At 41.8% G+C, this 26,552-nt stretch overlaps 1 long non-coding RNA gene across 1 annotated transcript in view; it reads left to right on the top strand.

The window, feature by feature from the left end:
- Positions 1-26,552, top strand: part of LOC140188611 (uncharacterized) — a 66,141-nt gene that overhangs the window by 15,641 nt on the left and 23,948 nt on the right. Inside the window, exon 2 of the long non-coding RNA XR_011883338.1 lies at positions 1,638-1,704. This is a non-coding gene — a long non-coding RNA (uncharacterized lncRNA). The remainder of the gene's footprint in view (positions 1-1,637; positions 1,705-26,552) is intronic.

Below are 26,552 nucleotides of genomic sequence, written 5' to 3'. Positions count from 1 at the left end.
TTTGCCGCATTTGAAACCTTGCATTGATGCTCCAAGATGGACCTGTTGCAAATGATTTCTTGTTGAATGGTGTTAGCCATGATGAAAAGCCACCTGAGAGATCTTATTCTGCAATTAGTTAATAGGCAGGGTAATCTGTAAATAGAAAAAATGGAACTCAGTTCTATTTTCCCTCAAATGTACTTTACACATCCCTGAAGACGGACGAGCAGCGATGGTAAGCCAAAAGCAGAAATGAGCCTTTATATATCTTCTTGGCAATGCAGTATGAAAATTCAGTTGTTATACTGATACATTATCTGATTCAATCTGTGCAATATATTGTTTATTTTCTGTTACATCTGATGATTGGTGAACTTTTGCTCCAAAAAGTTAATCTTGTATTTTTTTAGGGAGGATAGGTGCTGAAAAACTAATGTTGCATTCCCTCATGTTTTATCTCCCCTAAGTTCTCCACCCTTTGTCTTACCCACTTCTACCTGCCTCCCTCACTCCTACCCCAGTTCTTCTATGCTGTCATTGATCTGCCTGCATTATAACCAGCTCAGCTTATAACACACCCTTATGTAAGAGCAAAAGAAATGTAGGAAATTGTTGCAGGGGTAGACCACAGGCCCCCTTGAACCTGATCTGCAATTCCTTCAGAACATGGCTCATTCCTGCCTTCTATTCAACCAACCTGCTCTTTTCCTTCACTTCTTGATTCCCTTGGTGTTCATTTTGAATGCTCTCATCAATTAAACATTGGTGACCTTCTAGAGTTGAAAACCCCAAAGCTAAACAGCTCTTTAACCCTCCATACACCATTCCTAAAAAAAACATTTGTTCTAAGGCTCTGCTCACTAGTTCCTGACTCTCCCATCCAATCTCTCATCATCAACATTATCAAGACCTGTGGGCATTTTAAATACCTAAATGAGGCTACTTCTCCACACTTAAGAAGCTAGGTTCTATTTTGCTCTACCTCGCCTCTCGGGAAACCTCCTCACACATTGTGTACAAATCTATGGAGGATCAATTAGTTTCTCCTAAATAAAATTCAGGTCATGTGACAGAACATCAAACAGGGATGGCTTCCATCCGTCCACTGGTACTTTTAACCTCTCTACTGAAGTAAAATTCCCCTTAATTTTCTTTATTAATCTTGACTGCTTTCACATCTTGCTGTTTTAAAAAAAAACCCTTTTGATACAATCTTTCATTTTTTAATCTTTGGTAGTCCCAGTCAAAAAGAAAATATCATCCACAATGCAACTGGTGGGAATGGAGGGCAACATTTTGGAAGAAAGCAAAGACATTGCCCCCTCCCCTTCTGATAGTTATCCATAAAGAGTCGATATAACAGGAGCTTATGGAGATGAACTTACGTTTATAATATTAGTGATTGGCACTTATTTATCCTTTCAATTCCTATGCAACCCCTTTGCTGTTTAGCATTTATTGATAGACAAGACAACATAACTGTTAATTAGTCGATGAAGAAATTTTTGCACTGTAACTACCTCTTGCTGCGTTTAAAATTCAATGCAAGGCCTGGAGTAAGTCCTTTTGCAAGAATAATGGTGTGTGAGTACATCAAAGGATACCTACTCTCTCACCCCTACTTTATTCTGACTTCTGCCTCCCTTCCTTTCTAGTTCTGATGAAGGGGCTGAGCCCGAATCATCGACAGTTTATTTTGCTCCGTAGATGCTGCCTGACCTGGTGAGTTCCTCCAGCATTTTGTATGTGTTGTTAAAAAGCACCAAATACTTTCAGACAGTCCACCAGGTATCATGCATAATTACCTGTTTAGGATTAGTCCATTATTTACAATCCACTCTCCGCAGTTTGCTATCTTTAGAAACCTCATTTTATTCCCACATGCAGATTATTTTGTAAAATAATCTGATTACAATTGTAAGGGACATTTGACCCCAGTCCATTATCTGTAGTTTCCCCATTTTTCCCTGTGTAAGAATCACCGTAAATTAGTATGAAGTTACAGCAGATAATTGAGAATGCAAGTGGTAAGTTGGCATAAAAATAGAAAATGCTGCAAATACTCAGCAGGGCAGGTAGTATCTGTGGAAATAGAAACGGAGTGAATGTCAAAGTTCCTGTTGGCCTTTGTTGGTAGACAATTTGAGTACAAGAATATGAGATTTTTTTCTCCATTCATACGGTGTCTTAGTGAGATAACATCCGGAATATTGTGTACAGGTCTGGTCTCCCCACACAAGGAAAGCTATACCTGCAACAGAGAAAATGCAAAGAGGTTCATTATATCAATTCCTTGGATGGTGAGTTTGTCAAGTGAAGAGTAAGTAGAGTGGGCCTTTATTTTCAGTTGGCAAAAATTAAAGGATGAGTTAAAAAAATAAGTTACAGGGTTTGCTAGGGTAAATATGGAGGTGGTATTTTCACTGCTTATGGTGTCTAGAACGAGGGGTCACAGACTCAAAATAAAAGATTGGCCATTTGGGGTTGCAATGTGAAGAATTTTCTTCACCCAGATGATTGTGAATCGTTGAAATTTATCTTTGCCCATGGAGACTGTGGAGGCCTGCATGCCAAGTGTATTTAAGTCTAAGGTTGACAGAGATTTGGATATTGATGGGTTATGCAGGAAAGCAACGCCAAGGATAAAGGCTAGTCATGATCTTAGAGCCATAGATAACTATAGCACAGAAAAAGGTTCTCTGGCCCTTCTAGTCCTTGCCAAACTATTTTCCTGCCCATTGCATTGAGCTGGACCTGCACCATAGTCCTCTATATCCTTTCCCCTCCGTGTACCTGTCCATATTTCTCTTGAAAGTTGAAATGAAACCCGCATCTTCCATTTCCACTGGCAGCTCCTTCAACACTCTCACGCCCCTCTGAGTGGAGAAGTTCCCCCTCATGGTCCCCTTAAGCTTTTCATCTTTCACCTTCAAACCATGATGTCTGTTGTAGTCCCACATAACCTCAGTGGAAAAACACTTGCTTGCATTCACCTCATCTGTACCACTCATAATTTTATGCATTTCCATCAAATTTCCCCTCATCCTCCTACACTCCAGGGAATGAAATCCTAACCTATTCCTGTCCCGGCAACACCCTTGTAAATTTTTGTTGTACTCTCAATGTTGTGGATATCTTAACTATAGGCAGGTGACCAGAACTGCAGAAAATACTCAAAATGAGGCTTTGCCGATGTCTTATACAATTTCAACATAACATCCAATCTCCGGTACTTAATAATTTGATTTATGAAGGCTAATGTGTCAAAAGCTTTCTTTACGACCCTATCTACCTATAATATAACTTTCAAGCAATTATGGGCCTGTATTTCCAGATCCTTCTGTCCTACTGCATTCCTCAGTGCCCTTTCATTTACTGTACAAGTGCTACCCTGGTTTGCCCTCTTGAAGTGCAACACCTCACACTCATCTGCATTAAACTCCATCTGCCATTTGTCAGCCCATTTTCTATCTGGTCCAGATCCTGCTGCACGATGTCCACTACACCCCCAATTTTGATGCCACCTGCTAATTGAATGCATGGAGAGCTGAACTGCCTCTCCCGGTTCTATTTCTCGTGTCCTTCAACGTGAATTATGTGAACAAGTATTTTAAAAACATTTTCATTCCCATTCTCATTTTTGTTCTGACATGTCAGTCCATGGCCTCCTCTTGTGCTAAGATGAGGCCACCCTCAGGATGGAAGAGTTACACCTTTTATTCTGTCTGGATACCCTCTAACCTGATGGCATGCATATCGATTTCTCCTTCCGGAGGAAAAAAAACTACTCCCCCTCCCCTCTTCTACTATTCCCAACTCTGGCCTCTCACCAGGTCTCACCTGCCTATCACTTCACTTTGGGTCCACTCCTCCTTCCATTTCTCCTATGGTCCACTCTCCTATCAGATTCCTTCTTCTCTCTTTATTTTTTTCCTATCTACCTGGCTTCTCCTATCACTTTCCAGCTATCCTCCTTTCCCCCTCCCACCACCTTTTTATTCAACACCTTCCCCCTTCCTTCTCAGTCCTGAAGAAGGGTCTCGGCCTAAAACGTTGACTATCTATTCATTTCCATGGATGCTGTATCTTGTGTGTGTTGCTCTGGATTTCCTGCATCTGCAGAATTTCTTGTGTTTATATAAATAAGTGCCAATTTCTGATGCTGTCGTACAAACAATAGTCACTTGCTTCCTCATACCGAGTTAATTTTTAATTTTTTTTATTTGGAACCTATGCTGCTCAATTACACCTATGTGTCCGTTTAACTTACTGACCCTGGCATTTTTGGAATGTGGGAGGAAACCGGGGCACCTGGAGGAAACCCACAGGGTCACGGGGAGAACGTACAAATGTCGTACAGGCAGCGCCAAGAATTGAACCCAAATCACTGGCTTTGTAATAACATTACAATATATGCTATGCTACTCTGCCACTCCTCTGATGCATACAACATCTTTTAATGCCAGCTCTTTCAATTCTGTACCTTTGGATCTTACTCAACACCTTCCAGTTGGCCCTGTGTCTAAAGCTTTACTGGTATCTTAATAAAACATGTTTACTTTGCTTTACCACATTTACTGGCAACAAATTCTCAAGTCAGTCCAGCAAATCTATCCCCTCTGCAAAGCCTATACTGATTAACTATTTCCTGATTCACAGAGTTCTCTGATCTTTGACCTACGAGTCTTGTAGGCCTGAGGTCCTCAGGATTATTTAAATGCCGCTTTTTGTTAATTGGCTTTGCAATTCTCCAGCCCACAGGCACTTTACTTGGTTCCAACAAATCTCTAAAATTGCCTGCCTGGAAGCAACTTTGCCAATTGCTCAAGTACTCGACTGTGCATACAATCTGTGTAAGATGAGAGCTTCATGTTTTTTTTAAAGCTGTCTGCCTGTGAGCTCCATCCTTATTTGGAATTGATAGCATGCTTAATAACAGCTGCTTTTTTTTAAAGGATACTCTAACTCTGCATTCAGATGGCCTGGAAATGCTATTTAAAATACTAACACTTGGAAAAGTAGAATGTAACTCAGTCATCTAAGCCACATTCTACACTTCCAAGTGCTAGTATTTTAAATAGCACATATATATCTGAGAGCATTTTACTTTGTTCCCCATGTTCCTTGCTATTCTTTATCAAGTTTTCTGAGTACCAGTTACTTAACTTTAAGATTTCTATTCTATTTGTTGCAGTCCTCCGACCTTCCTATCAGTTTACAATTTCAGGCATGTTCTTATGGTGTAGAAAAAGAATATTTGGCCCATTCTGTGAGAATCTCTGGTGGCTCCCGCCATGATCCCATTTCCACACATACATCCCTGTAACCCCATCTCTCCCACATGCCTGTTTATATCTTAGGATTTTCCCTCAGGCCACCTGCGGTGGGGCAATTTACAGTAGCCAAATAACCATGAACAATCAGCCCATGTTAATGTGGGAGGAAACCAGAGCACCCAGATGAAACGCATGCAGCCTTGGGAAAAATGAGCAAACTCCATACAGACAGCACTGAAGGTCTGGACTGAACCTAGCTTAGTCTGTGGGGTATCTACACTACCTGATTTCCATGGTTATGCATGTCGAGACTGAACGAAGCCACCGGAGGGACAGAGCTGGTAGATACAAAAGTTCTTATGCGGTATACACACAAGCTAATAGCCTTTAGAATCACTCAAAAGATAGAGAAAGAGGCTGTCTGACCCAACATTAGAATACATTTTTATATGTTAAAGCACTAAGGTACTGGGGCAATTTCTATGGTTACAATGCCTTCATAATGCTGCTTTTATGTTGCATGTAATTTTTCAAATACCTGGATCTTCCCACCAACATACCCAAAATATGTATTAATTACTGTGGTTTTGGAGTCATATTCATGCCTATGGAGATATCTCAGGTCAATGGGGTGTTGATTGCATTCATGCATATGCAGACATCTCAGGTCAATTCGATGTTTCCTGGTCTGCAATCTACTCTAAAATGCAGCTCGAGGAGGACCATTGTTCTGAGTTGCATTTTAAATTAAATCTACAATTCTATTCAGATCTGAAGACTGGTTGCTGTTGAAATTATTATTTGCTCTATCTCCAGAATGCATCCTAACACTGCATATGACACACAATTGTATATCTTAGTTGAGCCTGATGATGATAACACCCTATCTTCTGACTTTTGGTATGGCTGCAATAAACAAATGGATGAGCAATAATTTCCTAAAACTAAATGAAGATGAAATTGAAATACCTTTAGTTGCTCCCAAAGCCAAAAGAGATGAACTTCTTGGTAAACTTGAAAACTTGGCTCCCCTTGTAAAATTAGAATTACCAAGTCTGTGTGTTACCTTTGATTCAGATTTGAATTTTAAATCCCACATAAAGAAAGTGACCAGAGCAGCATTTCTACACTTAAGAAATATTGCAAAGCTATATCCGTTTTTTTTTCATGTAACCAAACCAATTCACGCCTTAATATCAAATAGACTAGATTACTGCAATGCACTTTCTACTGGCCCTCCAAAACAATCTATTGACAAACTTCAACTCATTCAAGATGGTGATGCTAGTCTTTTAACTAAAACCAGGATGAGGGAGTATATCACTCCCCTCCGAATTACACTGCATTGGCCTCCTGTATCTTGTAGAATTGATTTTAAAGTTCTCTTGCCTGTTTTTAAAGTTCTCAGTGGTCTGGGACCTGAGCACTTGATAAAATCATATTTCTTTTATAATCCTACTCGACCCCTCAGGTTTTCTGCTGGTGTCTTAAATTTAAACAGTCCCCCACAAAAGATAATTAACAAGTCAGCTTTTTTGCATTAGGCTCCTAAACAGTGGAACTCAATACCTAAGATTATAAGGGATGCAGATGCACTTGACGCTTTTAAAAACCAGTTCTATACCTATTTATTTAAACTTGCTTATAATTAACTGCTTTTTATCTTTTATTTTCATGTTTGCACTTTATCCCATTGTAAAAACACTCTGAGCTTTATAATGAAAAATGCTTTATAATGTATTATTATAATTATTATTACTAGCAATGCCACTGGGCCATCTTAAAGGAGAGTGCCCTTTGTGGCTCTCATTTGGGCTATTGTTTACACTTATACTTATGCCCAGATATCTTCCATTGGGATCTGGTTAATTTGTGCTCTCTGTAATGTTGTTCTAAAATGTAGAGAGGATGTTTTGCTTTGTGTTAGAATCTAATCTAGCACTGTTTAAAAATACGTGCCATCTATTTAGGATAAAGATGAGACAACTTTTTTCTCTTGAGGTTATGAATATTTAGAAATCTTTGCTTCAAAGGCCAGAGGAAGCAGAACCAATTAATATTTTTAAGATCTAGTTTGATAGATTCTTGTTAAACAATTGGGGTGGGCAGGCTGGTTGAAGATACAATCAGATCATACAGTCATGGAATCGTACCATATGAAAACAGACCCTTCAACCCACTGAATTTGCACTGACCATCAAGCACCCATTTACATTAATTCTATGTTAATCCTGTTTTATTCTTCCCAAATTCCCATCAACTCTTTTCAGATCCGTCCACTCACCTATACACTAGGGGCAGCTTACAGTGGACAATTTATCTACTAATCGGCATATTTTTGGACATGGGAGGGAATTGGAGCACCCAGATGAAGCCCACACATTCACAGAAAGAATGTACATGTTGTACCGAGGTAGCACCAGAGGTCAGGATTGAACCCTGGGCCATGGAGCTGTGGAACAGCAGCTCCATCAGCTGACCCTTTGTGCTGCCCTGAAAGATGGAGATAGATGAAAGTTCAGAGTACATTTATCAATGTATGTATGCTTTATACAACCTTCCTTGCAGACAGCCACGAAACAAAGAAATCCAATAGAACCCATTAAAAAAAGACTGTCAAACACCCAATGTGCAGAGAAAAAAAAACAAATCATGCAAACAATAAAGTAAGCATATAGCATTCAGAATGGAAGTTTAAGAAAGTGAGTCCACAGACATGAAGCCAGGCATTACTACAGCCAAATCAGGAGCAGGCCACAGCCTTAGTTCAGCACAAAGAAACATTTGTGAACTGGCCAGAATGACCAACGCAGACAGGAGAAAATCTGCAGATGCTGGAAATCCAAGCAACGCATACAAAATGCTGGAGGAACTCAGCAGGCCGGGCAGCATCTACGGAAAAGAGTATAGTTGACATTTCCGGCTGAGATCCTTCAGCAGGACTGGGGATAAAAGGAATGACCAACGTGGCCAAGTTTAAAAAACGGTATATCAAATCTTCCGCATTTCCCTCTTCCCAATCACCTTTGTAGATTATTAAGCAATACTCAGTTTATTATTTCACTTGCTCTATTGGTAATTGGAAAAAGGTGACACGTTCTCAGTAGGTAATAATAAAAGGGATTAGCACAAGCTTCCAGCTCAATCAATGTCCCATGAACAAGACACCAAATAACAGAGATTAATCCCAAAGTTTGTTCAGGATCCCATGTGGAGTGTGATGATGGGTTTCAATAGCTTTGGGTCACAAAACAAGCAAAGTAATATAATATGACAGGAAGGAGTTTTCATAAAGATCAGCACTAATGAGGGAACCCCAGGCATCAACAAACCTTGCCATCACTGCTTTTGAACAACACCACAGTTGCCTTTGTTACTGCTACTCAAACACCCTTTCATACATTAATCATTCTATGTATCTTTGTGTTGGTTCAGACATTGTCCGCTGCTCTTTACACCAATTTATTCTAATTTTAGGAAGTTTACTCTTACTTAAATCTCAAAATTATTGTTTGTCTTCTCCCCATGGTGAAAATGTCAAATATTCAAGGGCTTGGTTTTAAGGTGACAGGAGGAAAGTTTACAGCCTATTTTCAAGACGTTCACAGAAAGTGAGTGGTAGATGCCTGGAATATGTATATTTAAGGCAGAGGATACCAGGTTCTCGTCCTGACCTTAAAGGCTGATTTATACTTGTGTGTGTTAGTTTACGCCATAGCCTATGCAAGTGGGCTACGCTGTTGTGAGCATTTATACTTGTGCGTTAGTGTGTTTGCGTTGCTCTGCAATTCACCGCCAAAATGCTGGTTGGCGGTGGGGTTTCTATACCACTGTGTTGAGTTTCTTCATGTTGAAACTCAACACGAAGAAACTCAAACTTCAAACAATGGCGACTGAAACGGAAGGAGGGTGAATTTTCTGTGCTTGTCCGGTCACTGAGAGACATGGACGAGGAAATACATTTCAAATATTTTCAGATGTCAGCAGGCATATTTGAGGATTTGGTTCATCGTCTCCAACCATTTATTTCACATCATTGTATGCGTAGTATACTCAGAGACTGGCAATCACTATTTGAGTTTTAGCTTCAGGTGGAGGTCAACAGGCTGTAGCAGCCAGCTACAAACTGGCATCAAGCACAGGGTCCTCCATAATTTTGGAGGTCTGTTAAGCTTTATGGAAAGCATTGCAACCAGAGTTCCTTCCCTGCCTTTCAGTCGCCCAACAGCGAGCTATTGCAGCGTAGGAGGAAATGTGATGCTACCAAGCGGATGAATCACAGTTGTTTTGGTCTGCGTCGCCGCGACGCATAATTACATTTTGGGAGAGGTGCGCGTTAGTCTACAGTGTAGGGTTTGGCATAGAGTACGTGGCTATGCCATACCTACGGCATACATTTGACGCACAAGTATAAATCAGTCTTATGAAGGGATACAGGGAGAAGGCAGGACATTGAGGCTGAGAGGGAAAATAGATCAGCCATGATGAAATGGTGGAGCAGACTCAATGGGCCAAATGGCCTAATTCTGTTCCTATATCTTATGGTCTTGTGGAACGCACTGAGAGGGAAGGCAGTGAAAGCAGTTACAATAACAATGTTTGAGAGGCATTTAGATAGCGACGTGAACAGGCAGACAGCGGACAAATGCACACTATCTACAGAATCAGAGTCTGGTTTAATATCACCAGCACAAATATTATCATGTATTGCATTGCACTGCTGTCGTAAAATTTATTTACTTTGTGGGAGCAGTACAATGCAATACATGATAATATAGAAAAAACTGAATTACAGTGAAAGGAAAGATATGTCACATCTGGTGTTTCTCAGGTTAGCAGACGATTTCCCTCCACGCCTCTCTGACGTAGTGGGGAACCGCGTATGAGGCAAGTTACAGCAGTGGTTTGCCGTTGCCTTTTGCTGGGTGAATTTCCAAACAGATAACCAGCTCGTAACAGAGCACGGATGGAAAGTGTGGAGGGGAGCCGGCTGGATTCGAACTTGGGACCTTTCATCCCGAAGTCCGACGCTGATGCCACTACGCCACCAGCCGGGTCTGAATTACAGTAAATGTTACATATATGTTAAATTAAATAAGTCGTGCAAAAACAAGTATTGAGGTAGTGTTCATGGGTTCAATGTTCATTCAGAAACTGGATGGCAGAGGGGAAGAAATTGTTGCTGAATTGCTGAGTGTGTACCTTCGGGCTCCTGTACCTCTGTACAGGCAGGTTATTATGGATTGGTGTCATGATCAGCATAGACATTGTGGACTGAAAGGCCTGTTCCTGTTTGTACTGTTCTACATTCTATGTTCTTAAAAAAAAGACTATTGAATAATGAAAAGGACCTCTGAATTCTCACCTCTTTTTTCCAGTCCTGATGAAGGGTCTCAGCCCAAAACATCGATTGTTTACTCATTTCCATAGTTGCTGCCTGGCCTGCTGAGTTCCTCCAGCATTGTGTGCATATAATTTGATTTCCAGCATCTGCAGATTTTCTCTTGTTTGTGACTCGACCATTGAATATACCTGTATAGAATGGACACAGAAATCCCATTCATGTGTACCAAAATGTTGGCTTGTTGCTCTTAGTACCAAGAATAATTCTTTAAATACTGGTACAGCTAGAAAAGCACAAACTAAGATAGGTAATAAATACCAGATTTGCCTGTAATCTTGAGAAGGAATAAAACAAAAAAAATCGATATTTCATCATCACTAAAGTTATCAACTATGTATTCATTTTCATAATTTAATCGGGTCCCCATAAGTAAAACTCAGTCCTGCTGCAGTATGCTGGAGTCATTGTGTCACCCTGATTATTTGATTTTTTTTCAGTCCTGTCCCATAAAACAATGTCTTAAACAAATAATGATTGTTATTGTCTTGCCCTTGAGCTTGGACCAGATTGAATTGTGTTATACTGTGTGCAATGATAAACTCCCAGAACTAGGAAAGATGCCAGTATATCCTCAATGCAATCACTGTCACACCTCTGACAGCCTCCACACACAAAAGAAAAGAATGCTCGTTTCTGGTTGTGAAATCACAATGGAACTTTAGCAACTCGCTCTGTGACAGAGGCAGGTTCATAAAAATGGATGATGGAGCTGTATTGAGATTGAAAATATATTTCCCATCCAACATTATTCTTCCTCCTCCATAATTCAAAGTCCTTTGAAATCCTTCTACATAAATATAAGTGATTCTTTGTTTATGCTCAATATGTGTAAGTTGCGTGTGTGTGGATGTGTGGGTATGGTGAGTGTGTGGACGTCCGAGTTCATTGCTAGGGAGGATGGCGATTGGATAGGATGATGTGCTTCTGATCTCAGTAACCTACACCTGATGCTAGTGATTTACTTATTTTATTTTGAGATATAGTGGGAATAGATCCTCCCGGCCCTTCAGGCCGTGCGCCTAGCAACCGCCAATTGAACCACAACCTAGTCACGGGACAATTTATAATGACCAATTAGCCTACTAATGAGTACGTCTTTTAACTGTGAGAGGAAACCAGAGCATGTGGAGAAAACCCACGCATTCCACAGGGCAGACGTACAAGCCTCTTGCAGGGGACGCTGGGATCAAACTCTGAACTCCGACATGGCGACAGGAAAGAGTTTTACTTCTGGAGACCGGGTCACTGTGATGTTGCTCTTGCCCTTGGCAGTAACTTGCTTTTAGACAACAGAGATGCTGGTGATCCTGGATTGGATAGTCAGGCTTACGGACACCGTTAGGGAATTCATGGTGAGATTCCTTGGAATAAAATCTGGGAAAATATGGATTGTGCTTGTTCCTGAGGTACTGTGTATCAACCTACAGAACCCAATGAGAGTTTCATTTTATCTACAAGGTTTTTGACTGCTACCCAACTGAACACTGAGTTCTTTTCATAGCTCTACAAAGCAGTAGACAGATGGTCATTCCCTTAAACCCAGTGGATTGGCTTCCATCTACAACTTTGCTGTTTTTCATCAACTGTTTGTCTCAATAAGGACAAACTGGCTGCTGAAAATGTCAGCCATGCCTTCATGAGTCCCCAGGGTGCTGTATTCACATTGTATGTTCTCTCTCAGTCTCGAGATATGTTCCAACCATTTCTCGCACGCAATGAATGACAATCAGAGAGTGAACCAGCCCAGGTTTCTATTACACAAATAAAGAGACAACCTCCTGCGGTTGTTGGAAATCTGTAGGCCAAAAAGAAATTGCTAGATATTGCCAGCTGGTCAGGCAGCATCAATGGGAAGAAAAATGGTGTTAATATTTCAGGTTGATGGCCTTTCATCAGAGCTGACTAAAACAATAATTCTCTTTCTCTCCCCAGGATGGGGCCTGACCTACTCAGCATTGTATCAGCGACAGTAGTTATGTGTTTTTTTAAAGGGGTGTTGGTGAGGTCCTGGGGCTGTTCAGCTAGAACGTTTATCTTGGGGAAAAGAAGCTTTCAAGGAACAACATGCAAGCTAGAATGCTGTCCAAATGCAGGTATAGAGGACTAATATAGAAGGGTGAAAAAGCTCAACATGGACATGGTGGGCAGAAGGGCTGTGTTTGTGCTGTACAACTCTGAATCTGTGAATAAATGTCCACCTCACTTCCATCATTCCAACAGCGGATCCTCCATTCTCCTCTCCTGTGTGGTTTCCCCCACAGTAACACTGGAAAGGTCCATAAACGTTACCTGACTTATTCCTGTCCTTGCATCCAATTTCCTGCATTTGCTGGTATTCTTGGAAAATAAACCTCCTTTGATGCCAAGTAATTCCATAATAGGCCGTTAGGTTAATTGGAAGGTTTGTCATGGTTACTGCTCAGATGAGTGGTAGATTCTAATCTAGGGGGAGTTGGTGAAAAGAATTTAAAATGGGCTTGTTGTAAATGACTGGTTGGTGTGGATTTAATGGGCTCAATAATTTAGTAATCTTCTGTTAGAAGACTCTGTCAAAGTGTCCAGTTTAGATTGCTAAAGTACCCCAGGGATGATTAGTGGAAATGAGGGAGGTGCCTGTGTACACCAGACTCTCTCTCCCTCTCGCTTGATGCTGCCGGAGAATGGTGCCAGAGTCTTGGACCTTGGGCAAGGTTTAATCGATGCAGTTTATAGATTGGATATTTTATGATGTGTATCTGGTTTCTGGTTACTCCTTTTTTAAATTGCTATTTTGTACAATTTTGATTGGGGTGGGTTGTCTCTGCAGCCTGAAGGCAATGAGCAACATGGCGCTAATTGGAACTGAACTGAACTAAACGTTCCTAGACTGTTTCAATGACTCTGTGGTTTTAATATATGTTTTATATTCTGTGTAGTTTGCATGATTTGCTCTTTTTTTTGTGTGTTGGGTGTTTGATGTTTTCTTTGAACAGATTCCATGATGCCTTGTTTCGTGGCTGTCTGTGGGAAGACAAATTTCGGTTGTACACATGCTTTGATAATAAATGTACCTTGAATCTTTGAATTGGACTCCTTTAATGTTTCTGATTTTATATGTGGAACAGAGAACTGTGGTCATAATTCACTGCTCTGCTGAGTTATCAAGTTTCTCTCAATACACTAGTGAAGCTCGCAGTAAACCCAATATACTTGGTTTCACTTGCCAATGGCTGTTAAAATCAGCCAGGTTTCTCACACCTAGATAATGCAGAGATTCCCGATGGAAAGTTCATGTTCATGTACCATTGGATGAAATTAAAATTATGCTCATGCGATTTCCTTGATGATTACATGTGGTGCTTTCCTCGACTTCCGTGGGTGGAATAACTCTTAAGTGCGTTACTGAGGACCCTCAAGTGATGCACAGATAGAGTAAATGATCATAGCTGGAAATCTCAAGTACTAAAGACATAGATTTAAGACGAGAGGGGCAAAGCTTAAAGGAGACTAGCGAGCAAGTATCTTTACGCAGAGAGTGTTAGGTGCCTGGGACACTGCAAAGGGAAACAGATACAACACACATTGAACAAGCAGGAGATGAAGAGATAAGAACCATGTGCAGGCAGGTGGGATCAGTTTAAATTGCCATCATGGTTGGCACAAACGTTGTAAGCTGAAGTGCTTGTTCCTGTGCTGTGCTATATTCTATGTGTTTATCTCAGCATGTGCCCCAAAAGAATAGCACAGATAGTTGAAAAAGAAAGCAATTGCTATGCAAACTTTGCCACAGAAATGAGTTGGTTCACTGCCAGAAATCTCTTGTAAAATGTGGAGTGATATTGTCTTCACAAAATTAGGCTAACTTTCCAATTAGTGACAGCGAACTGGCTGGACTATTCCGTTAGTCACTATTCTGTTGAAAGGGCCTGTAATTGTCACCAATGTTTCGGCTGAATTTTCACTGCTGGACTATATTCCATTAATTAGATGGGAAGAATTTTTTTTTCACTTGGAAGAAAAGACAAGAAATGTATTGCATTTGAATATGCAGTTTAAATAATCCATGGTTCTGCTTAGTTCACACAGAGATGTTGTTAAGGTATCAGAAGAGGAGTTGCTTCCAATCTTTGTATCTGCATCAAAAGGCATAATCTTATCACAACTCTCATAAGAACGGTGAGTATTCATAACAGGATAAATAGCACACTCCCAAGTTCTGGCAAGGAGTTGGGGGCGGTTGGAGGTGTGGAATGAAATAGTGCAGAGACCTAGAGAGGAGGGGAAAGGTTGTCAAATTTCTCTTGAGTACAAGACTCTGACAATCAAAGTTTAAAAAACCCTCTGCAACAGGAAGGTTTTACTGCTAATACATGCAGAATGTGTAAGCAGATAGAGAGTACCAAGGGGTATTGTTTTGAAGCAAGAACTGACAACATCAGCAACCACTGTTGAAGGATAGATGTTTATGAGGGTTTAAAAAATAAGTATGCTTGTCAGTCTGATGGCTGGGTAATGAATCATTGTTTAAGGCAATAGGTCTAAAGCATGATATTTATAATGAATATTATTATATGTTTACACCAGTACATTTTCATAAGTATTGATAATTATCTCAGTCTATTATTTATACATCAGCTATAATAACTTACTTAAAGCTGATACCTGCTCTCTTCAATAGCTGTATGGTCCAGAGATTTGCATTTCATAGGGGCACACAATCTGCTTGTAGTTTCTGGTGTCAGTTAGCCCTTCCATATTGTTAAGAACATGGAGCTTTAGGCTTTCAGTGGCTCTCTTGATTTGACCCGGAGTTGCAGCCACATGCTGACCTTGATCTTTCCTTGGGGCCTTCAATTGGCCCAAGTGCTCCTGGGATTTTGAGGGGAAGATGAGAAACATAAGCGGATAGCCCATCCAAAATGGTGTGCAGGTATGATGTTCTTAATGGCTTCCTTTAAGTAAATCAATGATAATCCCTGGCTTGTGTATACCCGATTACTTACCTGGGCAATGCTTGTTCACGGATGTCGATGAAAGTGGGTTGGTATCAGGTAGGCCCTGTCTACTCAGTGGTGGAATCACATCATTGCTTTCATTCTCTGTGTGGTGTATGGTGTTTCATTCAGATTTTATTACAATTAAAAGTCATTTTCAGGAAAGTACCCAAGTAGCTAGCATCCACTGACTGTGAAACAAGCCGAAGAGCTGGTGTCCCAGTCTCCATCCAAGTGGTGTAGCTGATAGAGCTGTTGCCTTGCTGTGCCAGAGACCCAAGTTCCATCCTGACCTCTGGCGCTATCTGCGTGGCATTCATACGTGATCCAGCGGGTTTCAGCTGGGTGCTCCCGTTTCTTCTACGTTTCGAAGATGTGTGTGGTTTGATAGGTCAATCGGTTGCTAATGTGTAGGTGAGCCATGGAAATATGACAGGAATGAATTTTTTTTTAAATTGATTAATGTTGGATTAGTGTAACTGGGAAGTTGATGGTCTATGTTGACTTGGTGGACTCCATTTTTGAGATTCAGATGCTATAATCTTCTGGTGGTCATGGCTTCTTCTTTTCCACATATTTAAGTAGACAATCTCTGATCTGAGTGGAAGTTATGGAATCATGCTCCTCCTGATGCCAAGAGACTGATTGCAGAATAATTCAACTAATGAGTACCCCATCCAGCTAGGAGAAAGAGGTAAGAAATATAGGAGTAACATAAGTAACAGTGGAGGATGTAATTCAAAGTGATGGCAAGTACTCTTGTGTTTAAAATCTCATTCCTGGCACAGAGGTAGGAACCTTAAGAATATCTTTCGAGCACACAGGAGGTTGAATTTATGTGGACAAGCTACTAGAAATGAAAAAGAGCTCAAGGAGCTCTTGTCCTTGAAGGAACTTTTCCATTGCTCTACATCACTGGCCTATTGTTACCTACTCTGGCAACCCAGGATAAGGTGGTATCTGTGTGTGGCATAGCTCCAACCGATCTGTGGAGGAATGAGCCCATTTGGATCCATTCCCATCCCAAATCAGCTAATTCTGCCCGTAGAGATGTCCAAAAACCCATAGGATAATCTCATTGAGAAATGTATCTTTTACAGGAAGTTATTAAGAGTTAAGATTTATTTATCTTTAAATACCATGCCAACAGCCTTGGACTCACAAATGAAAATCAGGAAACTAAAAGTAATATTTTCTGATGCTTGACTTTATAAGATTAGTGTTACCTTAAATCTGTTGCTGCCGGCTTGATGCAAAATGCTTCTCCTCACCTGTTGACGTTGACCATATTGTCAGTTAGCTGCTTCCTTCTGTTCTAGCTGCTGTGTAATTAATTTATACCATCTTTAGGGACAATTATATCTCAACTACAGTGAAGAGATGACAAATGGAGCCCTCAGAAGCGCAACATGTGCTTTGACTTCACAAGCTTCTTCCATTCACTTGAAAAACAGAAATAACTGGAAACAAACAATGGTTATGGAATTGTGTGTGTGTATGTGTAGACAGCATCCCAACATGACTCTGGTATATTCTGTGGCAACATTCCATCAAACCAGTGGCACCAAATCTCTGCCATTCCTCCACAATTTTTTCATTGACGTGAGGGGATCGACCTTCTGCTTGAACCTGACAAGGAAACCATGAACAAGGACGTTCCTGATATTATTCACCTGCCAGTTGACACAATAACAGCTGCACGTCGGCCTCCCCAGATTTGTGCCTCACTAGATCAGGCCCCCGAACCCTTAATGCTGATGTTTCAGACCAACAATTTTGCTGAATGGGCTAACATGCAATGATGAAGATCCCAAACCTGGTAATTATGGAAAAGTTCGAGAGTTCCCTATCAGAAGGAAGGTGAAAGGCAAGTGTCAATCTTATCCCTCCTCTCCATCCCACCAGCCCACCTACCACTACCCCTGCCAATGGAGTGCCCTTTCCCTGACCAGGCAACTGGAGCAGAGCCAGCCTTTGATGAAACCATGGGGTATCCTGGAGGTGACCGTTTCTATTGATCTCCAATCTTACTTGTTTGGAATCGGTTTCCGTTGCTTTATTTGTGATTTCACAGAAGGCTTTGGAGTCAAATTTTGCCTACCCTTCCAAGTTTCATAAATACCTAGCGGTTGTTTCAAGAACTGTCAGTAAGTACTCTCCGAGGTATGTGAGAGCACAGCTGGTAAATATTGGCACGTTGCTGGAGAGTGGAGCTGGAAAAAGGTTATTTATTCAGACAAAGTGTACATGTGTGTGCATGTGCACACCTACCCTGCATGTGCACTAAGATAAATCCAAATAGATGTGTGCACAGACATTCACACTCACACACATGCATTCATACCCGCATAAGCATACAGGCTCTTAGATACAAATATGCATATGCGTACACATGTACACATACATGAATACAAGCATATGCACATATGATAACACACATGCAAGCATACACTGTATGTCCAGGCATGTATACACACATGTGCATCCTGTAGAACTGGAATAGATTCTGTATTTCAGAAACATTTGCAGTTTACATCCAGTGAGTACTGAAAAAAAAATAAATCCTGTACTTAATTGTAATCCTGTCACTAAGAGAGCTGACCAAACAGCTACTGATAAACAAGATATCCAGCTGTTGCCGAGTAACTTGCTTGCTGCCGCTCGAATTACTGCTCTCACTTGCACACTGTTTCATAATACTGTTCCCACTGAAACAAAGCAGAAGATTGGTAGCTTGGGATGGCTGCTTGTTTGTAGGGCCGTTTGCCCAGCCTGGAGGTTTGATTGCAAGTGTTTCGTCACCAGTCGAGGTGATATCAACAGTGCGCAATTGAGCATTGTTTCCGCCGAGTGCTCATGTTTATAGTGGTCTGACTCGTTGTTCTGATTGGTTGGCCGTCGTGCTGGCAGCTAGTCACTGCTGGATCCTGACCGACCGGACAGCTGAGTGATCTCTGCTGTAAATTTTCCCTCCACTCTCTCAATCTTATTGACATCGTTCCTGTAGGTAGGTGACCAAAACTGTACACAATACTCCATACCAGGCCTCACTAATGTCTTACACAATTTCAAAGTGCCATCCCAACTCCTGTACTCAACACATTGACAAGCCTAAGTGCCAAGAGCTTTCTCTACGACCTTCTCTACCTGTGACGCCACTTTCAAGAAATTATTGATCTGTATTCCCAGATCCCTCTGTTCTACTGCACTCCTCAGTGCCCACAGCTCACAGTGTAAGACCTACCCTGGTTGGTCCTCCCGAAGTGCAACACCTCCCGCTTGTCGGCATTAAATTCCATCTGCCTTTTACAGCCCATTTTTCCAGCCAGTCCTGGTCCCGCTGCAAGCTTTGACAATCTTCCTCTCTGTCTACTACACCCCCAGTCCTGGTGTCAACCGGTTTAAGACAACACTGGTGAATCTCAGCGACTTCTGGCTGATGGCTAACGAAACAAGGAAAAGAACTAAATACGTAGTTAATCACATTTATTCTGGCAAATGACCATTGGAAGTAATAGTCTGTAACTTCCCTTTGGAGTAAGAGGCGATTCAATGTGGTAGAACCAAGGCGAGGTGGTGAGCCCATTGCTGAGGCTGAGGAAAACCAGAGGTTTAATTGATTTAAGTGCCGGGCTGAATCGAGGTGGCAGGATACAGGCCCCAAAGCACATCCAGCCCATTGAACCCGATGCTTGGACATCAATTTAGACGTCAAGCCAGATCGAAAAGGTCAGGTTGCCAGGGCCCAAGTTAAGGGATGGGCCACTTCAGCTCACTGCTCCATGACATTAACTCGACTCTGCGCTGAACCATGGGTCTCGGACTCTCGTTGCGGACTGTAGTTCTGAATGCTATTTGCTTGCGGTTATTGTTTGCGTGATTTGTTGTTTTCCCTCTGCACACTGGGTGTTTGATGGTCTTTTTTTTAAATGGGTCCTTTGTTTTGTGGCTGCCTGTCAGGAGACGAATCTCAAGGTTGTGTAATGTACGCATACTTTGATAATAAATGTACTTTGAACTTTGAAATTTGCTGATCCGGTTTACCACATTATCATCCAGATGAGTGATATAGATGTCAAACAACAATGGACCCAGCACCAATCCCTGTGGCACACCACTAGTCACAGGCCTCTAGGTAGAGAGGCAACCATCTGCCACCACTCTCTCAATTCTCCAGCAAAGCAAATGTCTAATCCAATTTACTACCTCATCCTGAATGCCAAGTGATGGAACCTTCTTGACCAACCTCCCATGAGGACTCCCGTCAAAGGCCTTGCTAAAGTCCTTGCTGTAGCTAACATCCACTGCCATACCTTCATCAGCTTTCCTCATAACTTCCCTGAAAAACTATAAGATTGGTTCGACACGACTTAACATGCACAAAGTTATGTTGACAATCCCTAATCAATTACTGTCTATCCAAATACTTATATATCTAATCCCTTAGAATACCTTCCAATAACTTTCCCATAACTAATGCCAGACTCACCTGTCTATAATTTTGTGGCTTATTCTTAAATCCTTTCTTAAACAACAGAACAACACTAGATATCTTCCAATCCTCCAGCACCTGACCCATGGTTAAGGATGTTTTAAATGTCTCTGCTAGGGCCCCTGCAATTTCTGCACTAACCTCACACTGGGAATACCTGGTCAGGCCCTGGGGATTTATTCGCCCTAACCTGGCACAAGACATCCTCCTCTGTAATCTGTATAGGGTCCATGACCACGCTGCAACATTGCCTCACTTCATTGACTCTGTGTCTGCCCCTGAGTAAATACAGATGGAAAAAATTAAGCCAGTTAAGACCTTCCCCTGTCTCTTCTGGTTCAATGCATAGATTGCCATTGTGATCTTCCAGATGACCAATTTTGCCCCTTGCTATCCTTTTGCTCTTAGTATTTCAGTAGAAGCCCTTGGGATTTTCCTTGTCTGTTAAAGCAACCTCATGCCTTCTGTTAGCCCTCCTGATTTCCTTCTTAAGCATTCTCCTGCATTTCTTATACTCAATTACCCCATTTGTTCCTACCTGCCTATATTTGCTCTGCACCTCCTTTTTCTTAACCAGGGCCTCAATGTCACACAAAGATCAAGATACCCTAAACCTGTTATACTTGTCTTTTATTCTGACAGGAGCAGACAATAGTCATAGTCATACTTCATTGATCCCAGGGAAATTGGTTTTCGTTACAGTTGCACCATAAATAATTAAATAGTAATAAAACCATAAATAATTAAATATTAACATGTAAATTATGCCAGGAAATAAGTCCAGGACCAGCCTATTGGCTCAGGATGTCCGACCCTCCAAGGGAGGAGTTGTAAAGTTTGATGGCCACAGGCTGGAATGACTTCCTATGACGCTCTGTGTTGCATCTCGGTGGAAAGAGTCTCTGGCTGAATGTACTCCTGTGCCCACCCAGTACATTACGTAGTGGATGGGAGACATTGTCCAAGATGGCATGCAACTTGGACAGCATCCTCTTTTCAGACACCACCGTCAGAGAGTCCAGTTCCATCCCCACAACATCACTGGCCTTACGAATGAGTTTGTTGATTCTGTTGGTGTCTGCTACCCTCAGCCTGCTGCCCCAGCACACAACAGCAAACATGATCGCACTGGCCACCACAGACTCGTAGAATATCCTCAGCATCGTCCGGCAGATGTTAAAGGACCTCAGTCTCCCCAGGAATTAGAGAAACTCAGGAAACTCTGAAAATTCCACTTTTGAAGGCTTCCCACTTACCAAGTATGTCTTTGCCAGTAAACAACCTGTCCCAATCCACCCTTCCCTGACCATTTCTGACATCATCAAAATTGGCCTTTCTGCAATTTAGAATCTCAACCCAAGGACCAGACCTATCCTTTTTCCTAATTACATTGAAACTAATGGCATTGTGATCAGTAGGTGCAAAGTATTCCCCTATACAAACGTCTGTCACCTGTCTTTTCTCATTCCCTAATAGATCTAGCATTGCACTCTCTCTATTTGGTCCTTCCATGGACTGATTAATGAAACAGAGCTGAACACATTTGACAAATTCTTTCCCATCCAGCACTTCTACAGTATGAGAGTCCCAGTTAATATGTGGAAAAAGTAAGATCACCTACTACCACAACTTTGTGTTTCTTGCAACAGTCTGTGATCTCTCTGTAAATTCGCTCCTCTACATCCCACATGTTTTTATGTGGTATATAGTATAATCCCATTAAGGTGGTCATACCTTTCCTATGCCTCAGTTCTGCCCATAAAGCCTGCAGTTTGTCCTGACTGAGCACTGCCATGACGTTTTCCCTGACTAGTAATTTCACCCCTCTGCCTTTCATCTTTCCTGTTTTATCATGTCTAAAACAATGGAACCCTGGAGCACTGAGCTGCCAGTCCTGCCCCTCCTGTAACAAAGTCTCACTAATAGCTATAATGCCTTAATTCCTCATGTTGATCCATGCTCATTCGTTGTTCCTACAGTACTCCTTGCATTGAAAAATAGGCAGTTAAGTCCCAACATACTTGATCTTTTGATTCCTGTCTTTGTACGTACTGTCGGCTTAACAACATTGTTCACCACAGCCACTCCACTATCTGTTCTGGTGTTGTGGTTCCCATCCTCCTGCAACTTTAACACCCCCTGCCCCTTCTATGCAACATTAGAAAAGCTTCCTACTAGGATATTAATGCTTCTCCTGTTCAGGTGCAAACCATCCCTTCTGTACAAGCTCCACCTTCCCTGGAAGAGGGCCCAATGATCTAAAAATCTAAAGCCCTTCCCCCAGCACCATCTCCTTAGCCATATGTTAAATTATATGATTTTCCTATTTCTGGCATGTAGAACTGGTAGTAATCCTGAGATCACAACCCTGGAGCACAACCCTATCCTTTAGCAGTACCCAACTCCCTGAACTCACTCCACCCCCGCCCCACCTCATCCCCCTTCCTACCCACGTCATTGCTACTGATGTGAACCACAACATCTAGCTATTCGTCTTCCCACTTAAAAATGCTGTGGACTTGATCTGGGATGTTCCTGACCCTGGTACCCAGGAGGCAACATGCCAGCCAGGAATCTCATTCTCATCCACAGACCTCTTTTCTGTTTCCTTGACCAACAAATCCCCCATCACTACAGTTTATCCATTCTTCCTCTTTCTCTTCTGAGCCACAGAGCCAGACTCTGTGCCAGAGACCTGACCACTGTGGCTTTTCTTTGTGAGGTCATCCTCCCCCACCGCCCCCCCCCAAACTACCTCCCTATATGGTGTGTCTGTGAACTTCTCAGCCTCCCAAATAATTGGGAGTTTATCCAATTCCAGCTCCAACTCCTTAACGTGGTCTGTTAGAAGTTGCAGCTGGATGCACCTCTTACAGGAGTAGTCTTCAGGGATGCTGGAGGTCTCCCTGCCTTCCCATATTCTGCAAGAGGAGTATTCCACTATCCTTCCTGACATCCCCACTGCTCTAAATGTGCAATAATGAAAAAAATATACCCACGATCTACACTTCTCCTCACCCAAGCCTTGATAAACCAGATTCTCAACTCCCCACTTTAACACTGGTCCACTCCCACAATGGCCACTCTGCTTAAATTTATCTTCTTTTTATTGAATCTTGTCAAGTTCCAATTATGCGCAATCCAATGTATTCTCAGGAAATGCGGTGTGTAAAATGTGCCGACTGCCCTTGCTCCATTCCTTTAAACTCTCTGGAGAGTCAACACAATCCAGTTTCTCAGAATTACGTGCACCTAATAAAGTGGCCACTGAGTGAGTACGCCAGCAATCACCACGGGTTCAATATGCTTCATTGTTGTCTTCAACTTGTGTTAGAGCCAGTTTGATCCAATTTCAACCAACCTCCTTTGTGTGATTCTGCAGCCATCCCATTATCTCCCCTTGTACACTGTTTGTGGAAGCACAAGTCTACTGCCATATAGTTTACTCAACAACAGAGGTGATTCATTAAAGTGAAGTACATTGAGATCTCCTGCAGTTGTGAAGGGTGTTGGATAAATGTATTTTTCTTCTGTATGTAAAATTGCTTTTATCTAGGCAGTTCAGTAACCCATTGTCATTCAAGTTGCTTCTACTAACTGAGAGAGCTGTCCTCCGCCAGTCTTTCAGTTCAACCAATGGACACAGTATGTTGCCAAAGGCAGGGAGGCTGGGCCACCCATGATGGGTGGATTCTTTTGAGTCAGGAATAATGACCTGTACTGCCAATTATCATGATCTTTACAGTGTCTATAAAAAGTGTTCACCCTTCTTGGAATTTTTTATGTTTTATTGTTTTACAGCATTGAATCACCGTGGATTTAGTTTGCTTTAATGACACAGATTAACAGAAAAAAAACTCATGTCAAAGTGAAAACAGATCTCTACAAAGTGCTCTAAATTAATTACAAATATAAAACACAAAATTATTGATTGTGTAAATATTCACCCATTTTAATATGACATGCCAAATCATCACTGGTGCAGCCAATCGGTTTTAGAAGTCACATAATTAGTTAAATGGAGATCACCTGTGTGCAGTCAAGGTGTTTCCATTGATTGTAGTCAAAATACACCTGTATCTGGAAGGTTCAAATGCTGGTGGGTCAGTATCCTGGCAGAAACAACACCATGAAGGCAAAAGAACACTCCGAGCAACACTGAAAAGGTTATTGAAAAGCACAAGTCAGGAGATAGATACAAGAAAATTTCTAAGTCGCTTAATATCTCTTGGAGTACAGTTAAGTCAATCATCAAGAAATGGAAAGAATATGGCATAACTGTAAATCTGCCTAGAGCAGGCCGTCCTCAAAAACTGAGTGACTGTGCAAGAAGGGGACTACTGAGGGAGGCCACCAAGAGACCTATGACAACTCTGGAGGAGTTACAAGCTTCAGTGGCTGAGATGGGAAACTGTGCATACAACAACTGTTGCCCGGGTGCTTCACCAGTCACAGCTTTATGGGAGAGTGGCAAAGAGAGAGCCATTGTTGAAAAAAACTCTCATGAAATCTCAGCTGGAGTTTGACAGAAGGCTCGTGGGAGACTCTGAAGTCAGCTGGAAGAGGTTTTATGATCTGATTAAACCAAAATTGAGCTTTTAGGCCATCAGTCTAAATGCAATGTTTGGTGTAAGCCGAACGCTGCATATCATCAAAAATACACCATCCCTGCCATGAAGCATTGTGGTGGCTGCTTCATACTTCGGGGATGCTTCACTGCAGCAGGCCCTGGAAAGCTTGTGAATGTAGAGGGTAAAATAAATGCAGGAAAATACAAGGAAATCCTGGAGGAAAATTTGATGCAGTCTGCAAGAGAACTGTGACCTGGGAGAAGACTGGTTTTCCAGCAAGACAACGAACCTACTCATAAAACCAAAGCTAAACAGGAATAACTTAATTCCTGTGTGTCCGACAGAGTGATCAACAGCACTGGGGCTCCACAGGGGACTGTCTTGTCTCCCTTTCTCTTCACCATTTACACCTCGAACTTCAATTACCGCACAGAGTCTTGTCATCTTCAGAAGTTTTCGGATGACTCTGCCATAGTTGGATGCATCAGCAAGGGAGATGAGGCTGAGTACAGGGCTACGGTAGGAAACTTTGTCACATGGTGTGAGCAGAATTATCTGCAGCTTAATGTGAAAAAGACTAAGGAGCTGGTGGTAGATGTGAGGAGAGCTAAGGTACCGGTGACCCCTGTTTCCATCCAGGGGGTCAGTGTGGACATGGTGGAGGATTACAAATACCTGGGGATACGAATTGACAATAAACTGGACTGGTCAAAGAACACTGAGGCTGTCTACAAGAAGGGTCAGAGCCATCTCTATTTCCTGAGGAGACAGGTCCTTTAACATCTGCCGGACGATGCTGAGGATGTTTTACGAGTCTGTGGTGGCCAGTGCTATCATGTTTGCTGTTGTGTGCTGGGGCAGCAGGCTGAGGGTAGCAGACACCAACAGAATCAACAAACTCATTCGTAAGGCCAGTGATGTTGTGGGGATGGAACTGGACTCTCTGACAGTGGTGTCTGAAAAGAGGATGCTGTCCAAGTTGCATGCCATCTTGGACAATGTCTCCCATCCACTACTTAATGTACTGGGTGGGCACAGGAGTACATTCAGCCAGAGACTCATTCCACCGAGATGGAACACAGATCATCATAGGAAGTCATTCCTGCCTGTGGCCATCAAACTTTACAACTCCTCCCTTGGAGGGTCAGACACCCTGAGCCAATAGGCTGGTCCTGGACTTATTTCCTGGCATAATTTACATATTACTATTTAACTATTTATGGTTTTATTACTATTTATTATTTATGGTGCAACTGTAACGAAAACCAATTTCCCCCAGGATCAATAAAGTATGACTATGACTGAAAACAACAAAGTTAATGTCCTGGTATGGCCAAGTCAGAGTCCAGACCTCAATCCAATTGAAAACTTGTGGCTGGACTTGAAAAGGGCTATTTATTCACGATCCCCGTGCAATCTGACAGAGCTTGAGCAGTTTTTAAAAAAGAACGGGGGAAAAATTGCAGTCTCCAGATGTGCAAAGCTGATTGAGACCTGTACACACAGACTCAAGTCTGTAAATACTGCCAAAGGTGCATCTACTAAATTCTGAATTCAAGAGGGTGAGTAATTATGCCATCAATTATTTTGTGTTTAATAGTTGTAATGAAGTTAGACCAAGGTATAGATATTTGTTTTCACTTTGACACGAAAGAAGCTTTTCTGTTGATCATTGTGAGAAAAACCAAATTAAATCTACTATGATTCAATGTTGTAAAACAATAAAATATGAAAACTTCCAAGCCGGGGGGGGGGGGGTGAATACTTTTTATAGGCAATTGTATATAAAGTCACCAAATTATTGCACAGATTTAAATAAAGACCAATTTCTTTGTTCTTTTATTTTCCCATCTT

Source organism: Mobula birostris, chromosome 27 (genome assembly GCF_030028105.1).
Source record: "Mobula birostris isolate sMobBir1 chromosome 27, sMobBir1.hap1, whole genome shotgun sequence".
Taxonomy (NCBI): domain Eukaryota; kingdom Metazoa; phylum Chordata; class Chondrichthyes; order Myliobatiformes; family Myliobatidae; genus Mobula; species Mobula birostris.
The sequence above is the reverse complement of the archived record's forward strand: the minus strand, read 5'-3'. Positions and strand labels throughout refer to the sequence as shown.